Here is a 17428-nt window from a genome sequence, read left to right on the forward strand (position 1 = left end):
GGAGAGCGGAGCACAGCACTAGCGCCTGGAGGGACTGGTGGAGGGGGTGTTGGGCACGGAGCACAGGCCCGAGGGAGATGCTGGAGGGAGTACAGTGCCACCGTGCACAGGTGCATGGAGGAAGTGCAGGAAAACACTGCTGCACCTGATGGAGAACCTGGAGGAGTGCAGGGGCACAAAAGGGACCGTGTAAAGAATGCAGGGGCGCAGGGGTGGAGTTAGTGCAGGTGCACCGATAGCGGCACAGGTGCTGGGGAGATCCTGGGACACGCGGCTGCAGAGGAGGGGCACCAGGAGTAACCCGGAGGGAATCCCCAGCATGGGATGAGCATGGAGACATGGGCAACCTGAAGCGTTTAGGACAATGAGCACAGGTGCATAGGCGGGCACAGAGGACATGAAGGGACTTGGGTACAAGGTGGAACCTGAAAGGAGTGCAGAGGCACATGGTGCATCCTTTTACCGGTCGTAAACGGACATTGGGTCATTTGCAAACAGTAAAATGTTTTTTGGCATATACCAACCCTATTTTGCAAGTCTGTAACCTATTACAGACTCACAAAATAGAGTTTGCGGCTTACTATCAGGAAGGTGTGTGCCAAGGGCGTCCCGTTCTAATAGTGGGCCGCACTAGTATGTAGGAATGTTTTGCGACTGGGAATTCAGACGCAAACGTTTGCAGTAACCACCAAATTCAAGTTAGTGATAAGCCATTCACAAAGGGGAAGGGGTACACAAGAGAGCCCTTCCCCTTTGCAAATGGGGTTCAAGTATTTTTTAAGAGCCGGCAGTGGTCTCATGGACCACTGCCTACTCTTAAAAAATTAAAAGAAAATTTTTCATTTTCTTTTTGTAATGCACCCCTTTTTCCCTTAAGGAAAACAGGCTGCATTACAAAAACAAACAAAAAAAGATTGCTTTATTGAAAAAGCAATCACAAACACAGTGGTCTGCTGACCACAGCAGGCCACCATCCCTGTGATTGTCGCTACTCCCATATGGGTGACAAACTGCAACCTGCTGCATGATTACTAAGGAGGTAGGTCTCTTGCGACCCATTTGGGAATCGCAAACAGTGTTAAACACACTGCTGTACATATCAGTTTGTGATTGCCTAATAGTGAATCGCAAAAATTCACTATTAAGGAATCGCAAGCCTAAAGCTACATACATCTGGCCATAAATTCCTTACCCCACAGATAGGTTTTTAAATGTTGCAAACGTCATGGGCATGCCAAGGCCTCCCTTTCAATAGTGGAATAGTTGGCTTCAGGACATGAAAGGGGTCGTTAAGCAAAAGCCACAGTATTCTCCACCCCTGGCGTTTTTGAATTGGTATGACCCAAGCCCTCCAGCACTAGCATCAACTGATATTGATAAAAATGTGTTAAGTGCAACAAATGCCCGGAGGCATCCTGACGCTAACAGCCTTAAAGCACCAGATTCAAAAAACACAAGGTTCTTCACACACGTCTCGGTTCCTCCACCTCGGACCCTCGTACCTCAACCACTGCCTGTCCTACACGCCCACCAAACACATCCGCTCCACCCAACTGGCCCTTGCCACAACCCCAAGGATCCACAAGAACTCACGAAAGGAGATTCTTCTCTTACCTCGCTGCGCAGACCTGGAATGCTCTTCTGCTACACCTCAGGCAGTCGCCCTCACTGCCTCAATTCAAGAAGGACCTCAATACCTGGCTCTTCAACTGAACTGCAACCGCCCTCCCCTTAGTGCCTTAAGACTCTCACGGGTGATTAGCCATGCCCTAGAAGAACCTGATTGATAGATTGAAAAGGTTAGAGAGGGAACAAAAAAAAAACCCTAGTTTTATGTTGTTTTCTAAAGGTGGAAAAGTTCTGCTGATTTTTAAGTCTAAGCAAACAAAGCTTCTACCGCCTCAAGAAGTTTTGTTACATTTGGGTACTATAAGTGTTTTGGACGTAGCTGAACACAAGGATCTCTTTGGTACGTACCGTGTAAATCTCTTCCTCAAATACTTGAGGCCTATCCCATGGAGAGATCTATGGTCCGTACAGAGTGCCTTAAAGGCCACTCGTTTCTTGAGAGGAAGCCAGTAAAGCTGCATGACGCTTGGGACACTGATTGAAATGTAGGTATTTTCTTTAAGAGCCAGGCTGCTGCATTCTGTAAAACCTGGGACATAGAGGAACAAACACCCTTATAAGGGGCATTACAATAATCCAGCCTGGACCATACCAGCACAATGACAACTGATTTTTGCAATTCAAATGGGATAAAAGAAATAATTTTTCTCAACTTTTTTAAAATAAAGAAACAAAAAGTGAGTTGGTTGATCTGATCCCTAAAAGTAAAGTTGGTATTGAAGATCACCCCCAGGTTCCTTCCTTTTGGGACAGGGCTGAGGCGGGAAACAAGGGACTAGGGCCACCAAGATGAATTCCAAAATGAGGTATCCTCTCCAAAAAGGAGAATCTCTGTTTTATCTGAATTTAACTTAAGGCTGTTGCATCTCATCCAGTTTACAACCTCACACGTGCAATTGTTGAAGGCTCTAGAAATCTCTTCAACACTGCTCGAAATTGGCACTATAATTTGAGTGTCGATTGCATACGTAATAGTTGAAAAAACAAAAGATTGTATTAGTTTAACTAGAGAGGCTGCATAAATATTAAAGAGCCTAGGGATCAATGATGACCCTTGATGGACACCGAAGAGCAAAGGGTTTTGACCTAAACTCAGTGAGGAAAACTGACTTTGCTGTTGGAGAGAAACGATCACAGGAGATCCAAGGCTGAACCACAGACCCCAATATCAGCTAAACAACCTAAGAGGTCACTGTGGCTCACAGTGCCAAAGGCTGTAGACAGATCTAGAAGAATCACTGCCACCTTCCCACCATTGTCCATCATTGCTCTTATCTCCTCTGTAGCTACAACATACAAATAACATCTCAGCTGTTAATAAAAAGGTAGCAGAGGAAATGCATTGACAATGGGACACCTCAATTTGTTAAATGCATCCTGATGTACTTTAGTCCACTCAAATTGCACACCTTTTTAAAGTAGCTCCCTTAAGGGTAAAGCTAAATGGAAAACTTGCATAGAAACCTAGAGTACAAGTCACACAATCCCAAAATCATGAATTATCTTTATCTGTGAGTGTAACTAACTTTTCCATAGCTTGAATCAGACTCAGTTTAGGTGAAATGCCCTAGCCTGAAATAATATGACCAAGATACTCAACCTCCTCCACTTCCCTATTTGCAATGTCATACCCCATGTTTTGTAAAAATATATAGTACCTCTGATAAACGGGAGTTGTGCAAGTCAATAGAATCTGCAAAAAACAAAATGTCATCTTAAGAAGCCATGCCCCCTTGCATGCCTTCGAAAAGTGTGAACATGAGCTTCTGGAAAACAGACGCAGCTGACGCTAGTCCAAAGGGTATGTGTACATAATTAAAAGCATCATCCAGCGTGAATGTGGTCAGGTGTCTACAGCTCTCTTCCAATTCAATATGGTAATATGCAGACTTGAGGTCTAAAGAGGTCATTAAAAAAAATCACACCCTCCAATTGTGTAAATAGTTCCTGTATTGTGGGCAGAGGATGACAGTTTACAATAATCTGTTTATTGAGAGACCTCAAGTCTGCACATAACCTCAAGGAAACAGTTTTTCTTTTAACTAACACAATGGGGGAAACCCACTCAGATGAATCAATGGGTTCAATAACACCATCAGCCTGAAGCTGTTGTCGTTCAATACTTAGGACCCTTCTGACACTAAGGGGAACATCCCAAAGTTTATGCTTAGCCGGACATGCCGTAAGTTTGATCTCATGAGTGAATCCATTTACCACACCCAACTCTTTCCTAAATATGTCTTTTGTAATTGGAAATAACACCACCAATACCTCGGTGGATGGCCATGCATTAAACCAGGATGTCAGAAGCTGGATGAAGAGTAAGTCGAGGATTTCCCTGGTGCCTCCATCCAAACACATGTTGAACATTCTTAACTACATATATCTTTTCTAGAATAGTGCAAGACTAAGAAAACAAGTTACTTACCTGTAACTACAGTTATCCAGTATTGGTATCTTTCATAAATTCACATGCTTGAATCATCCCCGTCGTCGAAGTGGGAGTCCCACAGTACATAAAATAGCAATAAATAATAAATACAATTTTTTTGCCATAGGCTATAATGGAGCCAGCACTTGCTCACATAGCCTATCCATGTCCTTTTGTGAAAGGACCCAAACCTGCCTGCTGTCCAATCAGGCACCAGCACCCTCTAGAACCTTCTCCAGAGAAGCTCCCTTCCTCAGATTTTCCAGCACAAGAGTGAAAAATTAAAACCTGAGAGGAAATGCGAGCATCAAAGGGGAGGAGGGTGGGTCGCATGTGAATTTATGAAAGATACCAATACTGGATAACTGTAGTTACAGGTAAGTAACTTGTTTTCTTATCCAGTATTGGATCTTTCATAAATTCACATGCTTGAATCTGAATAGACAGCAGTATGGTTGATAAACATTGTATCCAGCGTGGGTGGAGGGTGCGAGCATGAAGACCCTCTATCTCAAATATAAATAATAATAATCATAATAATAATAATAATAATAATCGTAGTAAACTCATACATTTCTGACCCTGAGTTACGAAGGAATACAGATACTTTAAGTACTGTATATATATAGTAAAATTCATGCTGTAAATACCGACATAAATATATATATATATATATATATATATATATACACACATATATATATATACACACACATATATATATATGTATATGTATACACATTCAGAAGTACATACATACACCTTACATATTCACATGGAAGCATAATGGAAACATGGTTATTTGCATCTCAAACCATATGACTATAACTAAGGAAAGGTCTCACCTTAATGAAAGAGATGGCGTAGCACAGCTTGTCCTACTAAAGAGTCTGTTCTTTGTGATGACTCCAAACAATAGTGCTGCGTAAAGGAGTGCGTAGTTTTCCATGTCGCAGCCTGGCAAATTTTATCAAGGGCAATACCTTGAAACAAAGCAGCTGATGTGGAGACTGCTCTTGTGGAGTGGGCTCTCGGGCGCCTAGTCAAGGGTTTTCCTGCCTTGGTGTGACAAAATTGGATTGTTGAAGAAATCAATCGGGCTATAGTGGCCTTGGTTACTCCTGTTCCCTGACGTCCCAGAGAATAAGATACTAGGAGTTGGTCTGATTTTCTGATGTGCTTGGTACTTTGTAGGTAAAATTTTAGGCATTGTTTGATGTACAAAGAGTGGAGAGTTCTCTCTGCTATCGTAGTAGGGTTTGGAAAAAAGGTTCGTAGAATAACGGGTTCATTGAGGTGGAACGAAGATGGAACTTTGGGAATATATTTGGGATTGGTTCGGAGCATAACGAAGTCCTCAGAGAAAACTAAAAAGGGTTCTTTAGTAGTGAACGCCTGTATATCACTGACTCTCCTGGTAGAGATGAGAACGAGCAAGGTTGACACTTTCCAGGTGATGTACTTGAGTTCCGCCCTATGAATGGGCTCAAAAGGAGCTTTCATGAGTTGGGAGAGAACAATATTAAGATGCCACTCTGGCGGAGGTAAGCGTACCGGAGGAAAGGTGCGGAACAGCCCTTTCATAAACTGTTTGATGACTCTGGTTGAGCCGATAGACGGCATGTCAGCCGATCGTCTGTAAGAGGCTATAGCTGCCAGGTGAATCTTGACTGATGCATGGGAAAGACCAGCTTTGGAGAGGGAGAGCAGGTAAGAAATAATTTGCTCAGGATTAATCTGAAATGGGTGAAAATTGTTCTGAGAGCACCAAACACAGAATCTCTTCCATTTGAGTTTGTATGTCTTGTTCGTGCTCTCTGCTCGTGCCTTAGATAATATGAGCCTACATTCTTGATCAATGTTCATATCTTGGTACTCTCTGTACTCAGGAGCCAAGCATGCAAGTGTAGTGAAGTTGGGTCGGGATGTAAGATGAGACCCTGATTCTTCGTTAGAAGATTGTGGTTGCAAGGGAGGCGGACTGGATTGGCTATTGACTGGAGTAGGAGCTCCGTGTACCAGTACTGCCTCGGCCACTTGGGGGCTATGAGAATGATACTGCAGCATTCGGTCTTCATTTTCCTGAGGAGCCTGGGAATCAGTGGAATGGGGGGAAAAGCGTATGCAAAGATCCCGGACCATCTTATCAAAAGAGCATTTCCCCACGACCCCGGGAGTGGGTATCGACTGGCGTAAAACTGTCATTTGACGTTCAGATTGGTGGCGAACAAGTCTAGGATCGGCCGACCCCATCATTGGAAGATGTCCTCGAGTATGGTCTGGTTGAGTTCCCACTCGTGACAGTTGTCGTCTGTCCTGCTGAGAGAGTCCGCTAGAGCATTGTTGACCCCAGCCAGGTGCTCTGCCTTGAGGCGGACGTTGTTCAGTGTGAGCCAGTTCCAGAGAGACTGAGCTTCTCTTGAGAGGGAGAGGGATCTTGTTCCTCCCTGCTTGTTGATGTAGAACATGCTTGTTGTGTTGTCTGTTCTGACTAACACTGATGATCCTGCGATGCGTGGCAGAAAAGCTTTGAGCGTGAGATGAATCGCCTTCAGCTCCAACAGGTTTATGTGCATCTCTTTTTGGAGCTTGGACCATCTGCCTTGAATGCGCATGTCCTGTAAGTGGCCTCCCCATCCTTCCAAGGAGGCGTCCATGGTGACGACGAAATCTGTTATTGGTGCCAGAAAAGTTCGACCGTGGGAGAGGTGGTTGATGTGAGACCACCATTCTAACACCTGCCAAATCTTTGGTGTGATAGTTATTAAGTCGTCGAAGGATCCTTGCGACTGGGTCCATTGAAGTTGCAGTAATTCTTGCAGCGGCCTCATTTTGAGTCTTGCTAGCCGTACTAGGACTATGGCTGAGAAAATCATGCCCAGAAGCGATTTGAATAGTCATACTGAAACGAACTTTCTTGCGGAGATTGTGACAGCCAATTGGGTCAGCTTCTGCTGCCTTGCTAGGGTAAGATATGCCTTGTTTTGGATAGTGTCTAATTCTGCTCCCAGGAAAACTCTCCTGCGTGCGGGAAGCCCGACTGACTTCTGTAGGTTCACTGTTAGACCCAAACTGTTGAATAGTTTTAGGCAGGCGTTTGTGGCTTTGGAGGCTAGTAGAGATGACGGATTTCGTGAAGATTCTCTGAGCTGATCTGAGGCCAAATGGTAGGACTCTGAACTGATAATGGGCACCGGCTACTGTAAAACGGAGATATTTGCGATGCTTTTGGTGTATTGGAATATGGAAGTAGGCGTCCTGGAGATCTAGAGTTGTCATAAAATCTCCAGGATTCAAGAAGTGCAAGATATCTGACAGTGTGATCATTCTGAAGGATTGTTTTCGAAGGAACTTGTTGAGTTTCCTGAGGTCTAGTATAGGACGCCACTCTCCTGACTTCTTCCTTATGAGGAAAAACCGGGAGTAGAATCCGAGACCCCGTTGTTGCAGAGGAACTGCCTCTATAGCCCCTTTGGCCAGAAGGCTGAAGACTTCCGCTTGAAGCAGACGAAGATGGAGAGACCTGCTTGATGTTGGTGGGTGAAGCGGTGGCTTTTGTGTGAATTCCAGGGTATGACCTCTTGTCACTATATCCAGCACCCATCTGTCTGATGTTATTTTCTTCCACTCTTGGATGAAGTTGGAAATGTTTGCTCCTATTTGCTGATGTTGTGGGCATTGGGGGTAGCATAGCCGGTGCCTGTAGAAGATCATTGTTTTCTGGGTTGATCTCTGGATTGCGAACCCTGCCTTCGTTTACCTCCTTGTCTGGTATAAGAGGCAGTGGATGATTGCCTGTACTGCTGGTGGTATGAAGGCCTGTACTGGGATTGCTGGTATTGTCTATTGAAGGAACCTTGAAATGAGGTGAAACCTCTTCCTCTAGCCCCTCGAAAGGGCTGTTTCCGGTACTGTAGGGTACCCAGGGACTTGGCGGTGTCTGTGTCCGTCTTGATGGCTTGAAGTGCGTCATCCACATGTTTGCCAAATAGAGATTCGCCATCGTAAGGCATGTCTAGGATTCGGGACTGCACTTCTGGTCTAAAAGATGTGGCCTTGAGCCAACCTTGTCGTCGTAAGACCGCGGCACCCGCTAGTTGGCGGAAACCAGTAGAGGCTATGTCAAGAGCGCAGTCGATAATTTCTTCCGACGTACGCTCACCTTCCTGTAGGATCTTTCGTGCCTCTGCTTGTTTATTTTCCGGGATGAGGTCCAGGAAAGGTTGCATGTCGGACCACATTTGGCGGTCATATCGGCCTAAAATCGCTAAAGAATTTGCTGCCCTGACAGTGATTGCAGACATGGAGGAGAATCTCTTGCCTATATTGTCAAGTCTGCGACCTTCCTTGTCTGGAGGAGTAGAGATAGGCGTTGATGGATTTTTGGAGCGTCTTTGAGCAGCCTGTGAGATGACTGAGTCAGGCTTTGGATGGCCAGTAAGGCATGCCGGGGAATCTTGGGTTGCCTTGTATTTTTTATCCAGTTTTTGTGGAACTGGAGGAACCGTAGCCGGGTTTCGCATAATCTTTGTGCCCTCGCTCCATATGAAATCAATAATCGGAATGGACCGTACCGACTTCCGTGATTGCTCCTTGAAATCATGTAGGAAACATTCCGACTGGGAGACAGATGTTGGAAGGTGGAAACATACCGCGGCTCTGTCCATAAGATTATGGAAACCACCTATGTCCTCAGGCGGAGAATCAGAGGGGCGAGGAGGTGGTGGAGAAGGAGTGGGGGCCAAGTAATCATCCCATTCCTCGGTAGGATGTTGTGGAGTGGAAATTTCTCCTTCTTCTTGTTCCTCTTCCCCTGAAGTGGAACCTTCATCTCTGGGGGGTGCAGCTAACACCGAGTGGGATGTCAATCTTGGAGTAGCTGGAGGAGGAGGAGCATTAATTGGTGTCACCGGAGAGACCGGCGCTGGTGGTTGATCTTCCGCTGGGAACCTTCTCCTATAATCCTGAAGCATGGATTGTAAATCCTGGATTAAGGAGGAAGGCATTTGTACGGTATCTCTGTGTTGAGGCTCTCGTGTTTCGTAATATTGCTCCTGATGAGAGTAGTATGGTTGATATTGTTCATACTCATCCTCTTCATCCTCATCTTGGTATTTGACATGGAGCTGCGAGGGGCTATGTGCATCTCCGAAAGGACCTTCGTCAGATTCCTCCCAGTCAAGAAGATGACTGGGTACTAAAGCCGACACCTTGTTTGGAGATGTGTCGGTAGGATAAATGTCCGGTGCAGGTAGAGATCTGATCCTGACCATGGCTTGGAGATCTGGAGACTTGGAAGAGGTAGGAGTGGCCTCAACCTGTCTACTAGGCACCACTGCTGTCGATGGCGTGAAAGTTGATGCATCCGTGGATGGTATAGATTTTTCCGTCGACGGTGGTTTCGCCGACGATAGTGTCGTCGACGGTAGTTTCTTTGACTGTGTCCCCGTCGATGGCGAAAGCGCCGATGACAATGGCGTCGCTGACGTTATAGTCGACGGGGCAGTCGTCGACGGTGTTGCAACCGACGATGTTTTTACTGTACTCGTCGATGGAGTCTTGAGTGAGGGGATCGGATCCCTTACCGTCGATGTTAAGGTCGTCGACGCTGACGATGGTCTCGTCGACGATGTAGTGGAGACGGTAGTTGTTGGTATCGTCGTCGTCGTCACGGTCGTCGACGGTGTTGTCGTCGATCTAATTTTTAGAGTCATTTTTCCAGAAGTGGAAGGCTCTGAGGAAGGAGATAGACGGTAGGACTCCTTCTTTTGAAGAGGAGAGGAAGGCTCAGAGGAGACTGAAGTCTGTAAGCCCTTCCCATGATGTGATTTCTGCCTCTTCCTGGATTTTTCTGTGTGGCCTAGGTCCTCAGACCTGGACCTTTTGTGTGGCCTCTCTGACCCACTCTCCTCACCTGAAGTACAGGATTTGGCCTGTAACCATGTCAGGAGCCTGCCCTCACGGTCTCTGAGGGTCTTTGTGGAGAAGGTGCGACATATTTTGCAGTCCTTAACCTGGTGTTGTGGGTAGAGACAATACAAACAGTCTTTATGTGGGTCATCCACATGGAGCCTTTTCTTTCCACAGGTCTTGCAAGGGTGGAAAAGGCCTTTCCTAGAAGAATCTGACATATTTTCAACTCTTTTGAGAGAAAAAGTTCTGAAGTAGAAGATAAACTGAGCAGAGCTCAGGGAGACTCCCTTCACACGACGTGCGGTAGAAAATCTGAGGAAGGCAGCTTCTCTGGAGAAGGTTCTAGAGGGTGCTGGTGCCTGATTGGACAGCAGGCAGGTTTGGGTCCTTTCACAAAAAGACATGGATAGGCTATGTGAGCAAGTGCTGGCTCCATTATAGCCTATGGCAAAAAAAAAATATTTATTATTTATTGCTATTTTATGTACCGTGGGATTCCCACTTCGACGACGGGGATGATTCAAGCATGTGAATTTATGAAAGATCCAATACTGGATAAACTGAATTACTCGTAATTCTCAACACCATGGCGAGCTTGAAGAACAGGTAAATGATTGAAAATGTTCTGTGCCTCAGCATCTATAGCATTAAATAATTATTCTTTCTTTCTTTCTTGCAGACGTAAAATCACTGGCATCTAGGACAACCATGAAATTGTTAAATAATCCTACCCATTTGTTCCATTTCATGGGTTGAGCTCCAGGATTTTGTTGTAACAGAGGAGAAAGATTACAATATTTTTGCATAATGAACAAAACAAAAACACCAATAAATTACAAACTTTAACAGTCGAAATTTGCCAGTTGTCATTCAGGAATTTAGATCCCAAAACAGGATGTTGGTGTATACAATTTCTTTAACCAATTCAACTTTGTTTAGCTTGCAGGTTTACTTCTGTCCAGGTACCTAAAGGCACGTCAGTGCCAGGCTTGCTTGACTGCTGCACTAACACAGTTGCAGTAAATGCTGAGCGGATGTTGCAAAATGGTGGCACGTATTTAGTGTGCTCGCAGGGTGGTTGTCATTGCAGGAATGCGCCAAGAACTGCTGATAATGCGACGCACGTACGTGTGATGTTGTGCATTCCATAGACCTGATGTGGTCCGCTGATGCAGTGTGGGCCACCAGAAGAAATAATAGGGAGCTGGTAAAAATGTAAAAATTGCACAGTTCAGTACTGATTATCACCGAGGAGCAGCAGAAGGCCTGCTCCAGGACTAAGGCAGTGCAACATGTCGTCACAGCCCCAGCACAACCAGCTTAGTGTGGAGTAGACGAGGATGGTCCGATTCCACCGCAGTGAAACACAGTTGGGGACAACACCACTCGTCGACAAAATGTGGTGATGACAAGACAAGACTTGTAGGGCTAAGTATATTTATTGTAGGTAAAAGTTCCCAGCAGTTGAGCGGTGATCGTACAGCGAAGCCACCGGTCACCAACCGTCTAGAACAAGGAAAAATAAAAATTCTTGAAAACAAAACTCTGCTTGGCGCGAGATAGCCAGTGCGGGAAACATGCAAGCAGCTCGCACAGCATATAATGAGAAAAATACAACAAATTATATAAACCTTAATGAATAAACAATGTAAAACTACAACACTTTACTACCCTCTACTTGTGTTTCCATGACACAGTTATGCCTGGATACCCTTTAGACCAGCTTTCTTCCTTTTGCTCCCTGCTTAACTTTTACTAACCTACCTCTCGGTATTACTCTGTCCTCTATGCTGTTCACACCTTACAATATTACTTCAGTCTGTTGACCCCCTACAATGTTCTCATAGCCACCTCATCTTTATCTTTTCCTATGATCTGCTCCCCATATCTTTCATAATGATGCCCTCACTCTCTTCCCTGCTAGTGTCTCTATTATGATGTGATCTCTCTTGGCAAACCCACTCTCCCAACCTTTCTGCCCCCCCCCCCCCCCACACCAGCGTTATGTCAATCTTTCCAGTTTACCCTCATCTTTCATTCTCTTTACTGTCTCTACCTCTATCTTTCTCTCTCGCGGTTTTCGTTCCTTGCTCTAGTCTTTCTCTTTTTCTTCCCCCGGCAGTCTCAAACTCTGTCTTTTGGCTACTCTTCTTATGCCAATACTCCCTCACTCTTTTGTTATCCACACTGCTTCTCCATCTCAGAATCTATTTATTTCCTCTTTGTGAGCACTCTCTCTACCTCTACACTGTCCCATCTCCCTACCAAACCTTGTCACCAGCGACGACTCAATACTGTTTTTCTGTCTCGCATTGTGTTCTCTTTTAGCTCTTTCTATTCTAGTCTGTCCCTCTCGCTTTGTCCCACTCTCCTTACCCAGGCCTCACTGTCTTTTTCGGTTCTTCCTTCTGTGCCCTTGGTGTTGTCTCACAGTATGTTGCTGTCTTCCACGTCTATATCTTCATTCCATTTCTATCAGTCTATCTTCCTTGCCTGCTCTCTCCAACTCTCTTTTAAGCTGCTTTCTATCCCTCCTGTTACCTTTACCAGTTATATTAGTTGACTCTCTACCTTTTCACTTCACCTTGCTGTCTCTCCAGTCACTACCTTTCTTGGTTCTGTTTGCTGCCTTCCCGTTGCTATTCTGCTCACTCCTAGCCTTAGCTTTCGGCCACTCCAGTAAGTTCTTGTTCATTTCCTTACCGTTCTGTCTCCCAATCTGTCATACTTAGTCTTCAGCCTTAACTAGATCTGTCTGCCCCGTGGTCTCCCTCTTGCTTTCTGTGTCGATCTTCCTTTCTCAGGGCCCTATTTATAACCTGGGTTGCGTTGCTCTTGCACCACACAACGTGGTGCAAGAGCAACGCAAACCTTAAGTGCGATTTCTGAAGTCGCGCAATGGCACCTTGAGGCTTCAAAAATCTTGAGTAAAGCAACAGCTGAAATCACTGGGATACGCTGCTCTGCACCAGGGAGGCATTTCCATGGGTGTTGATTAAGCCTGGAAATGCGCCACAAAGATAACGCCTCCCCATGAGAAGCGTAAAGAGGAGAAATTTGTTTATTTTTCCTCCTCTTTCCATGTGTGCTGCATTTGCAGCACACATATCAAGAGGAAAAAGACACTCAGGATTTTTTGGTGCAGAAAGGTATCTCTTTCTGCACAAAAACAACCCTGCGTGCAACGCAGACGCCCTTGCACCATGGCGTAAGGGTGCCTGCGTTGGCGCTAGACTGCCAAAAGACCGCCAGTGCAAGGGGAAAGGACGGAATGCACCACATTGGATAAATGTGGTGCATTTCTGCCCTTCCCCTGCGATGCAGGCAAGTGCAGCAAGGTGACTTGCTGTGCTGCCCTACGCCACAAAGCCCATAAATATGGGCCTCAGTTTTTGTTCTTTCTGTCTCTCCATCACTGTTTTTTCGGTCGCCCTTGATCTTCTCTTGCTGTCATTGTTTCTGCCAGCCCTTCCATTCGCTGTCTTTGGCATCCCTCCTCGTGGTCGTTCCCTCTCTCGGTTTCAGTTCTAGCTGTTACTCCCTGTGTCTGTCCGGCTTGCGGTTTCCTCTCGCTGCCATCTGCGCTGGCTGTACCCGTCACTGTACTTCTCTCGCAGCCTTTCTCTTCGGCGCTGTGGCTTCGTTCACTCTCCTTTTCAGTCCTTGTTGGTTCCCCTCCAGCTGTTTTTCCTTTCCGTGAAGTTCTATTCTGCTGACTCCACCTTATCTTTCGGACTCCCAGTCTATCCTCTTGGCTGCCTGTGCCCCAACTCTCTCTTTCAAGCCTTGAACCTCTCTGCAGCTCGCCCTCCCACCATCCTTCTCTTGGAGTCTCCGTCCCCGCTGCTTTATACCCGGATTGCACACAACCTAGGAGTACCGTTCAGGAAATGCATCCCGGCTGAGCACGTCACATGACCACAAACCACGAGTTGGCGACGCGTCCTACAAGCCACGACAGGCTGAATCGTGCGATTTGAACATGGCAAGGCTTCCCGGCGAGAAACAGCGCTGGTTCAGACTTGGGCTACTCGGGAATCAAGAAACCACCCAAAGTCCGCCCCCTGGAGGTATCATCGCTGGAGGCAACTCCGCCGGTAGGCATGCTGGTGGCCGACTGAACACTGGCATCCGGTGTTTTTATATCAATAAAGCTATCTAAACTAGCTGCTAGACGTCTTGTAGCCCCGTTACCAACTGCGACCTCCACCTGCTCCAACAGAGAGATACAAGGGGGGGGGGGGAGAGAACAAGGGCCGTGAAGGACATCGGGGAGATTTCTCATGGAATCGCACAGCACCAGGGCCTCTTCTGAAGTTTAACAAAAGCCGGCTGCCGTGCTAGAAGTACACACTTCGACCACCAGGGGACAGTCCGAGGAAGAGCTGTGTGCCTCTGCCTGGTCTCCAAGGAAAGGCTTGATGTTCAACAAAGAAACTCGGGAAACGTGGGCCTGTACAAGCCCAGATAGAGGAATACGGGAAAGGAGGGTAGGCTCGAGAAAGAACCAGAGCAGGGACCAGGGGTGCCAGTGCGATCGAAAGGGGGGAAAGAACAGAACACCAGTACGTGGAGAAGAACTGAGGCGGTAATGAATAAACTCCCCGTTTTCATTTCCTTTCAGATTTGATGCCAAGAGACGGTCTTGCGGGTGGCAGAAGTTTGACAGGAATTACACCTTTAGATAGCCGTCGCTAGTGCACAGGTAAACATGCCAGCCCCCTACATGTGATAAATGAAACGGATACAAACGTGCAGCCCCGGGCCACCAAACGGTGCAGGTCCAGTGCCCCATTCCACAACCACCTCCGGTCTCTTCCCAAAACACAGAAAGAGGACGGATACAACAGCACCCACATTCTAAGGTGTGAAATGTCACAAAGCAACGAGCACCAGGGCATCCCTTCATCCATGCCCACGTGTGCCCTGCCACACCCGTCCCCAACGGAGAAGGTGAGCTGAGGCCCGGAAGCTTGCCAGCTACACACCTGGGCGAGAGGACAACGCAATCAGGCCAAACGCACAACGGGACGCAGTAAACCGTTTGCCTTTTCAGCTCAGAAAGTTTAAGTAAAAACCCATTCATCAGCAAGATCTCGGGGAGTTTGATGGATTAAAAATAGAAATCCGATCACCACCATGAGAGGATGAGGTAAACAACCTTGATACTGCTCGAGTAGACGGAAAGTTCTGCAGTCTTCGAACTTCCAAGCGTTGTTCCCAGTAAATTGTGAGAAGGAAAAGGGTTTATCAAGACTATCATTGAAAACCAAATCACTGTTGTTGACCGATTGATATTTTATTCATAAATTTGGGGGGGGGGGGAAATTGAGTTTATGAATTGTCTAATTACAGAATTTGGAGTGGAGAATACTATGATGCACGCAATGCACCATGGCATAAGGAAGAAGGTCTATTTACAATACAGCCACATTTGTAATAGCGAAATGAGGCTTGTGGAGACTCCCCTAGCAGACCATATCTACTTGGTGTTCCAGCCCACTCTTGCTGCCAGTTGTGCCACTTTGTACATGCATCTTTCTGATCAAAATTTGGCAATCCTGGCTTGTATCCTAATGGTGGGTGCACCACGGATGGATGATGCATGATTCAGTGGAGAACCTCAATTAATCTCTCCTGGAGGGAAATAATTTTAGATTTATGAGGATTCCCCATATCCTCTGTCCATCTGAACCAGAGGAAAACTAAGGCAAGCCCGTTTGCACCAAAGTATCTCTGGGTGCTAGCCATCGTCTGGGTGTGACCATGTAGATTTAGGAACTTTTGTTTCAATTCTAGTCCCAACGTTGCCCAGTAAGTTCGTGATTTTATCTTCTTCTTGATGGCAGATGTTCCAATTAGCTCTGGTTCTGTCAAAGGAACCCCGAGTGGACCTTGGGGTCAGTTACATTCACAACCACAAGCCCATTTAGAAAGATTGCCTCTTAAATTTCTAATCCTTAGAAGACCAATTTAATTTTATCATTCAGCTTGAGATCATTTTTACTGAATACTCACAGTCCCTTAGCAACCATGAAGGAAGAGGGCTCAATGAATACTCAAGCTGGTGGTGCCTTGGTGGATGCGGACCCTAGGGTTCAGATACCCAACTTTAATTTAGCTGGAAGGTTACTGACACTGATGTAACAATTCCCCTCTGTCTCATCATGGGTTGTCACCTCCCACTTAAGCAACCTGTATGAATTTGGGAGATTCCATGCACTCCAAGTCGAGAATTTGTGGAATTGGCACCTTACAGCAAATCCACTTTATAAACAAACTTTAAATTAACTACCTGGACAATGACATTTGAGTGCTGTTTGTGATTTTTAAAAAATCCAAAATCACCTCCAGGATTAAGTTTCTAAGAGTCTAGACCAGGAAGGAGCTTTTACCACTTCTGATCAGTGTAACTGTATCGAAGACTGCAAGACAATAGTGGTAAATGACCGTTACTCACTGAGGGGCTGTCCAGCTGCCACAGACTACGCCAGAAACAGTTCTACTATCTTACATGTTGCCCAGTCTGTGTCCGACTACAATCTGCCCCTCTGCTCTCGCTTCCAGGGCCTCTTCCACCTGTTGTCCGTCTTCTACCTACATCTCCAGTCTCAGTAATCCTTGTGGTGCGTTTCATGGTTACCCATTATCTTCTACTGAGTGTTCTTTGTTAGCTCACTCTAGCCACTTTCTCCCTTTCGGTTCGTCCTTGCTTCTCCCATCTCTTTTCTGTCATTTGTTCGCCTCCTCTCATCTACCTATTTCTCCTAACACCCATTTTTCTCTCTCCATGTCCACTGCCGTTCTTTCTCTCAGCCTGCGGCCCCTCCCTTGATCTCTCTCCCCCACTCTGTCCTTATTGAGGTAACTCTCTCGCCGTCTTTCATTCAAACAGCCTTTGTCCTCCTCGCTTTATCCCCCTTTCCCTCCTCTGTCGTCTTGCCCAATCTGTACTTCTTGCTGGTTTCTCCCAGCTCCTTGGCATCTGCCCCTCACTCTCCCGCTCGGCCACCCTTGCTGTTGGCAGTAATGACCTTTCTGTCTCACTTATCCCCTCGATGTCCCCCTCACTAGCTTTCTCGTCCAGTCTATCCCCTTTTAGTCTCCCTCTTTCTCTGTCCCAGTTTATCCCCGTTGCTCTCTCACAGTCTCTCACTTTATCCTTCTATCACCCATTTACCCCCGGTGTTCTCTTCCCGCCTCAAGTCTCCATCCCCTCAATATCTTTCTCCCACTTTATCACATAGCTGTTTCTCTGGCTCCCTTTATCTCCCACCTTGCTGTCTCTAGCTCCGATGCTCACAGGACTCTGCCCACAAGGTCTATCGCCAGCCTGGCTTGCTGCTTCTCCCCTCGGTAGCTGGGCTCTATGTGGCGCCTCGCCTCAGTATCTTAGTTTCGATGTTCCTCGGCGCATATTAGGTACTCAAGTACTTACACAGTGTCAACCTCACT

This window comes from Pleurodeles waltl, chromosome 6 (assembly GCF_031143425.1).
Source record: "Pleurodeles waltl isolate 20211129_DDA chromosome 6, aPleWal1.hap1.20221129, whole genome shotgun sequence".
Lineage (NCBI taxonomy): Eukaryota > Metazoa > Chordata > Amphibia > Caudata > Salamandridae > Pleurodeles > Pleurodeles waltl.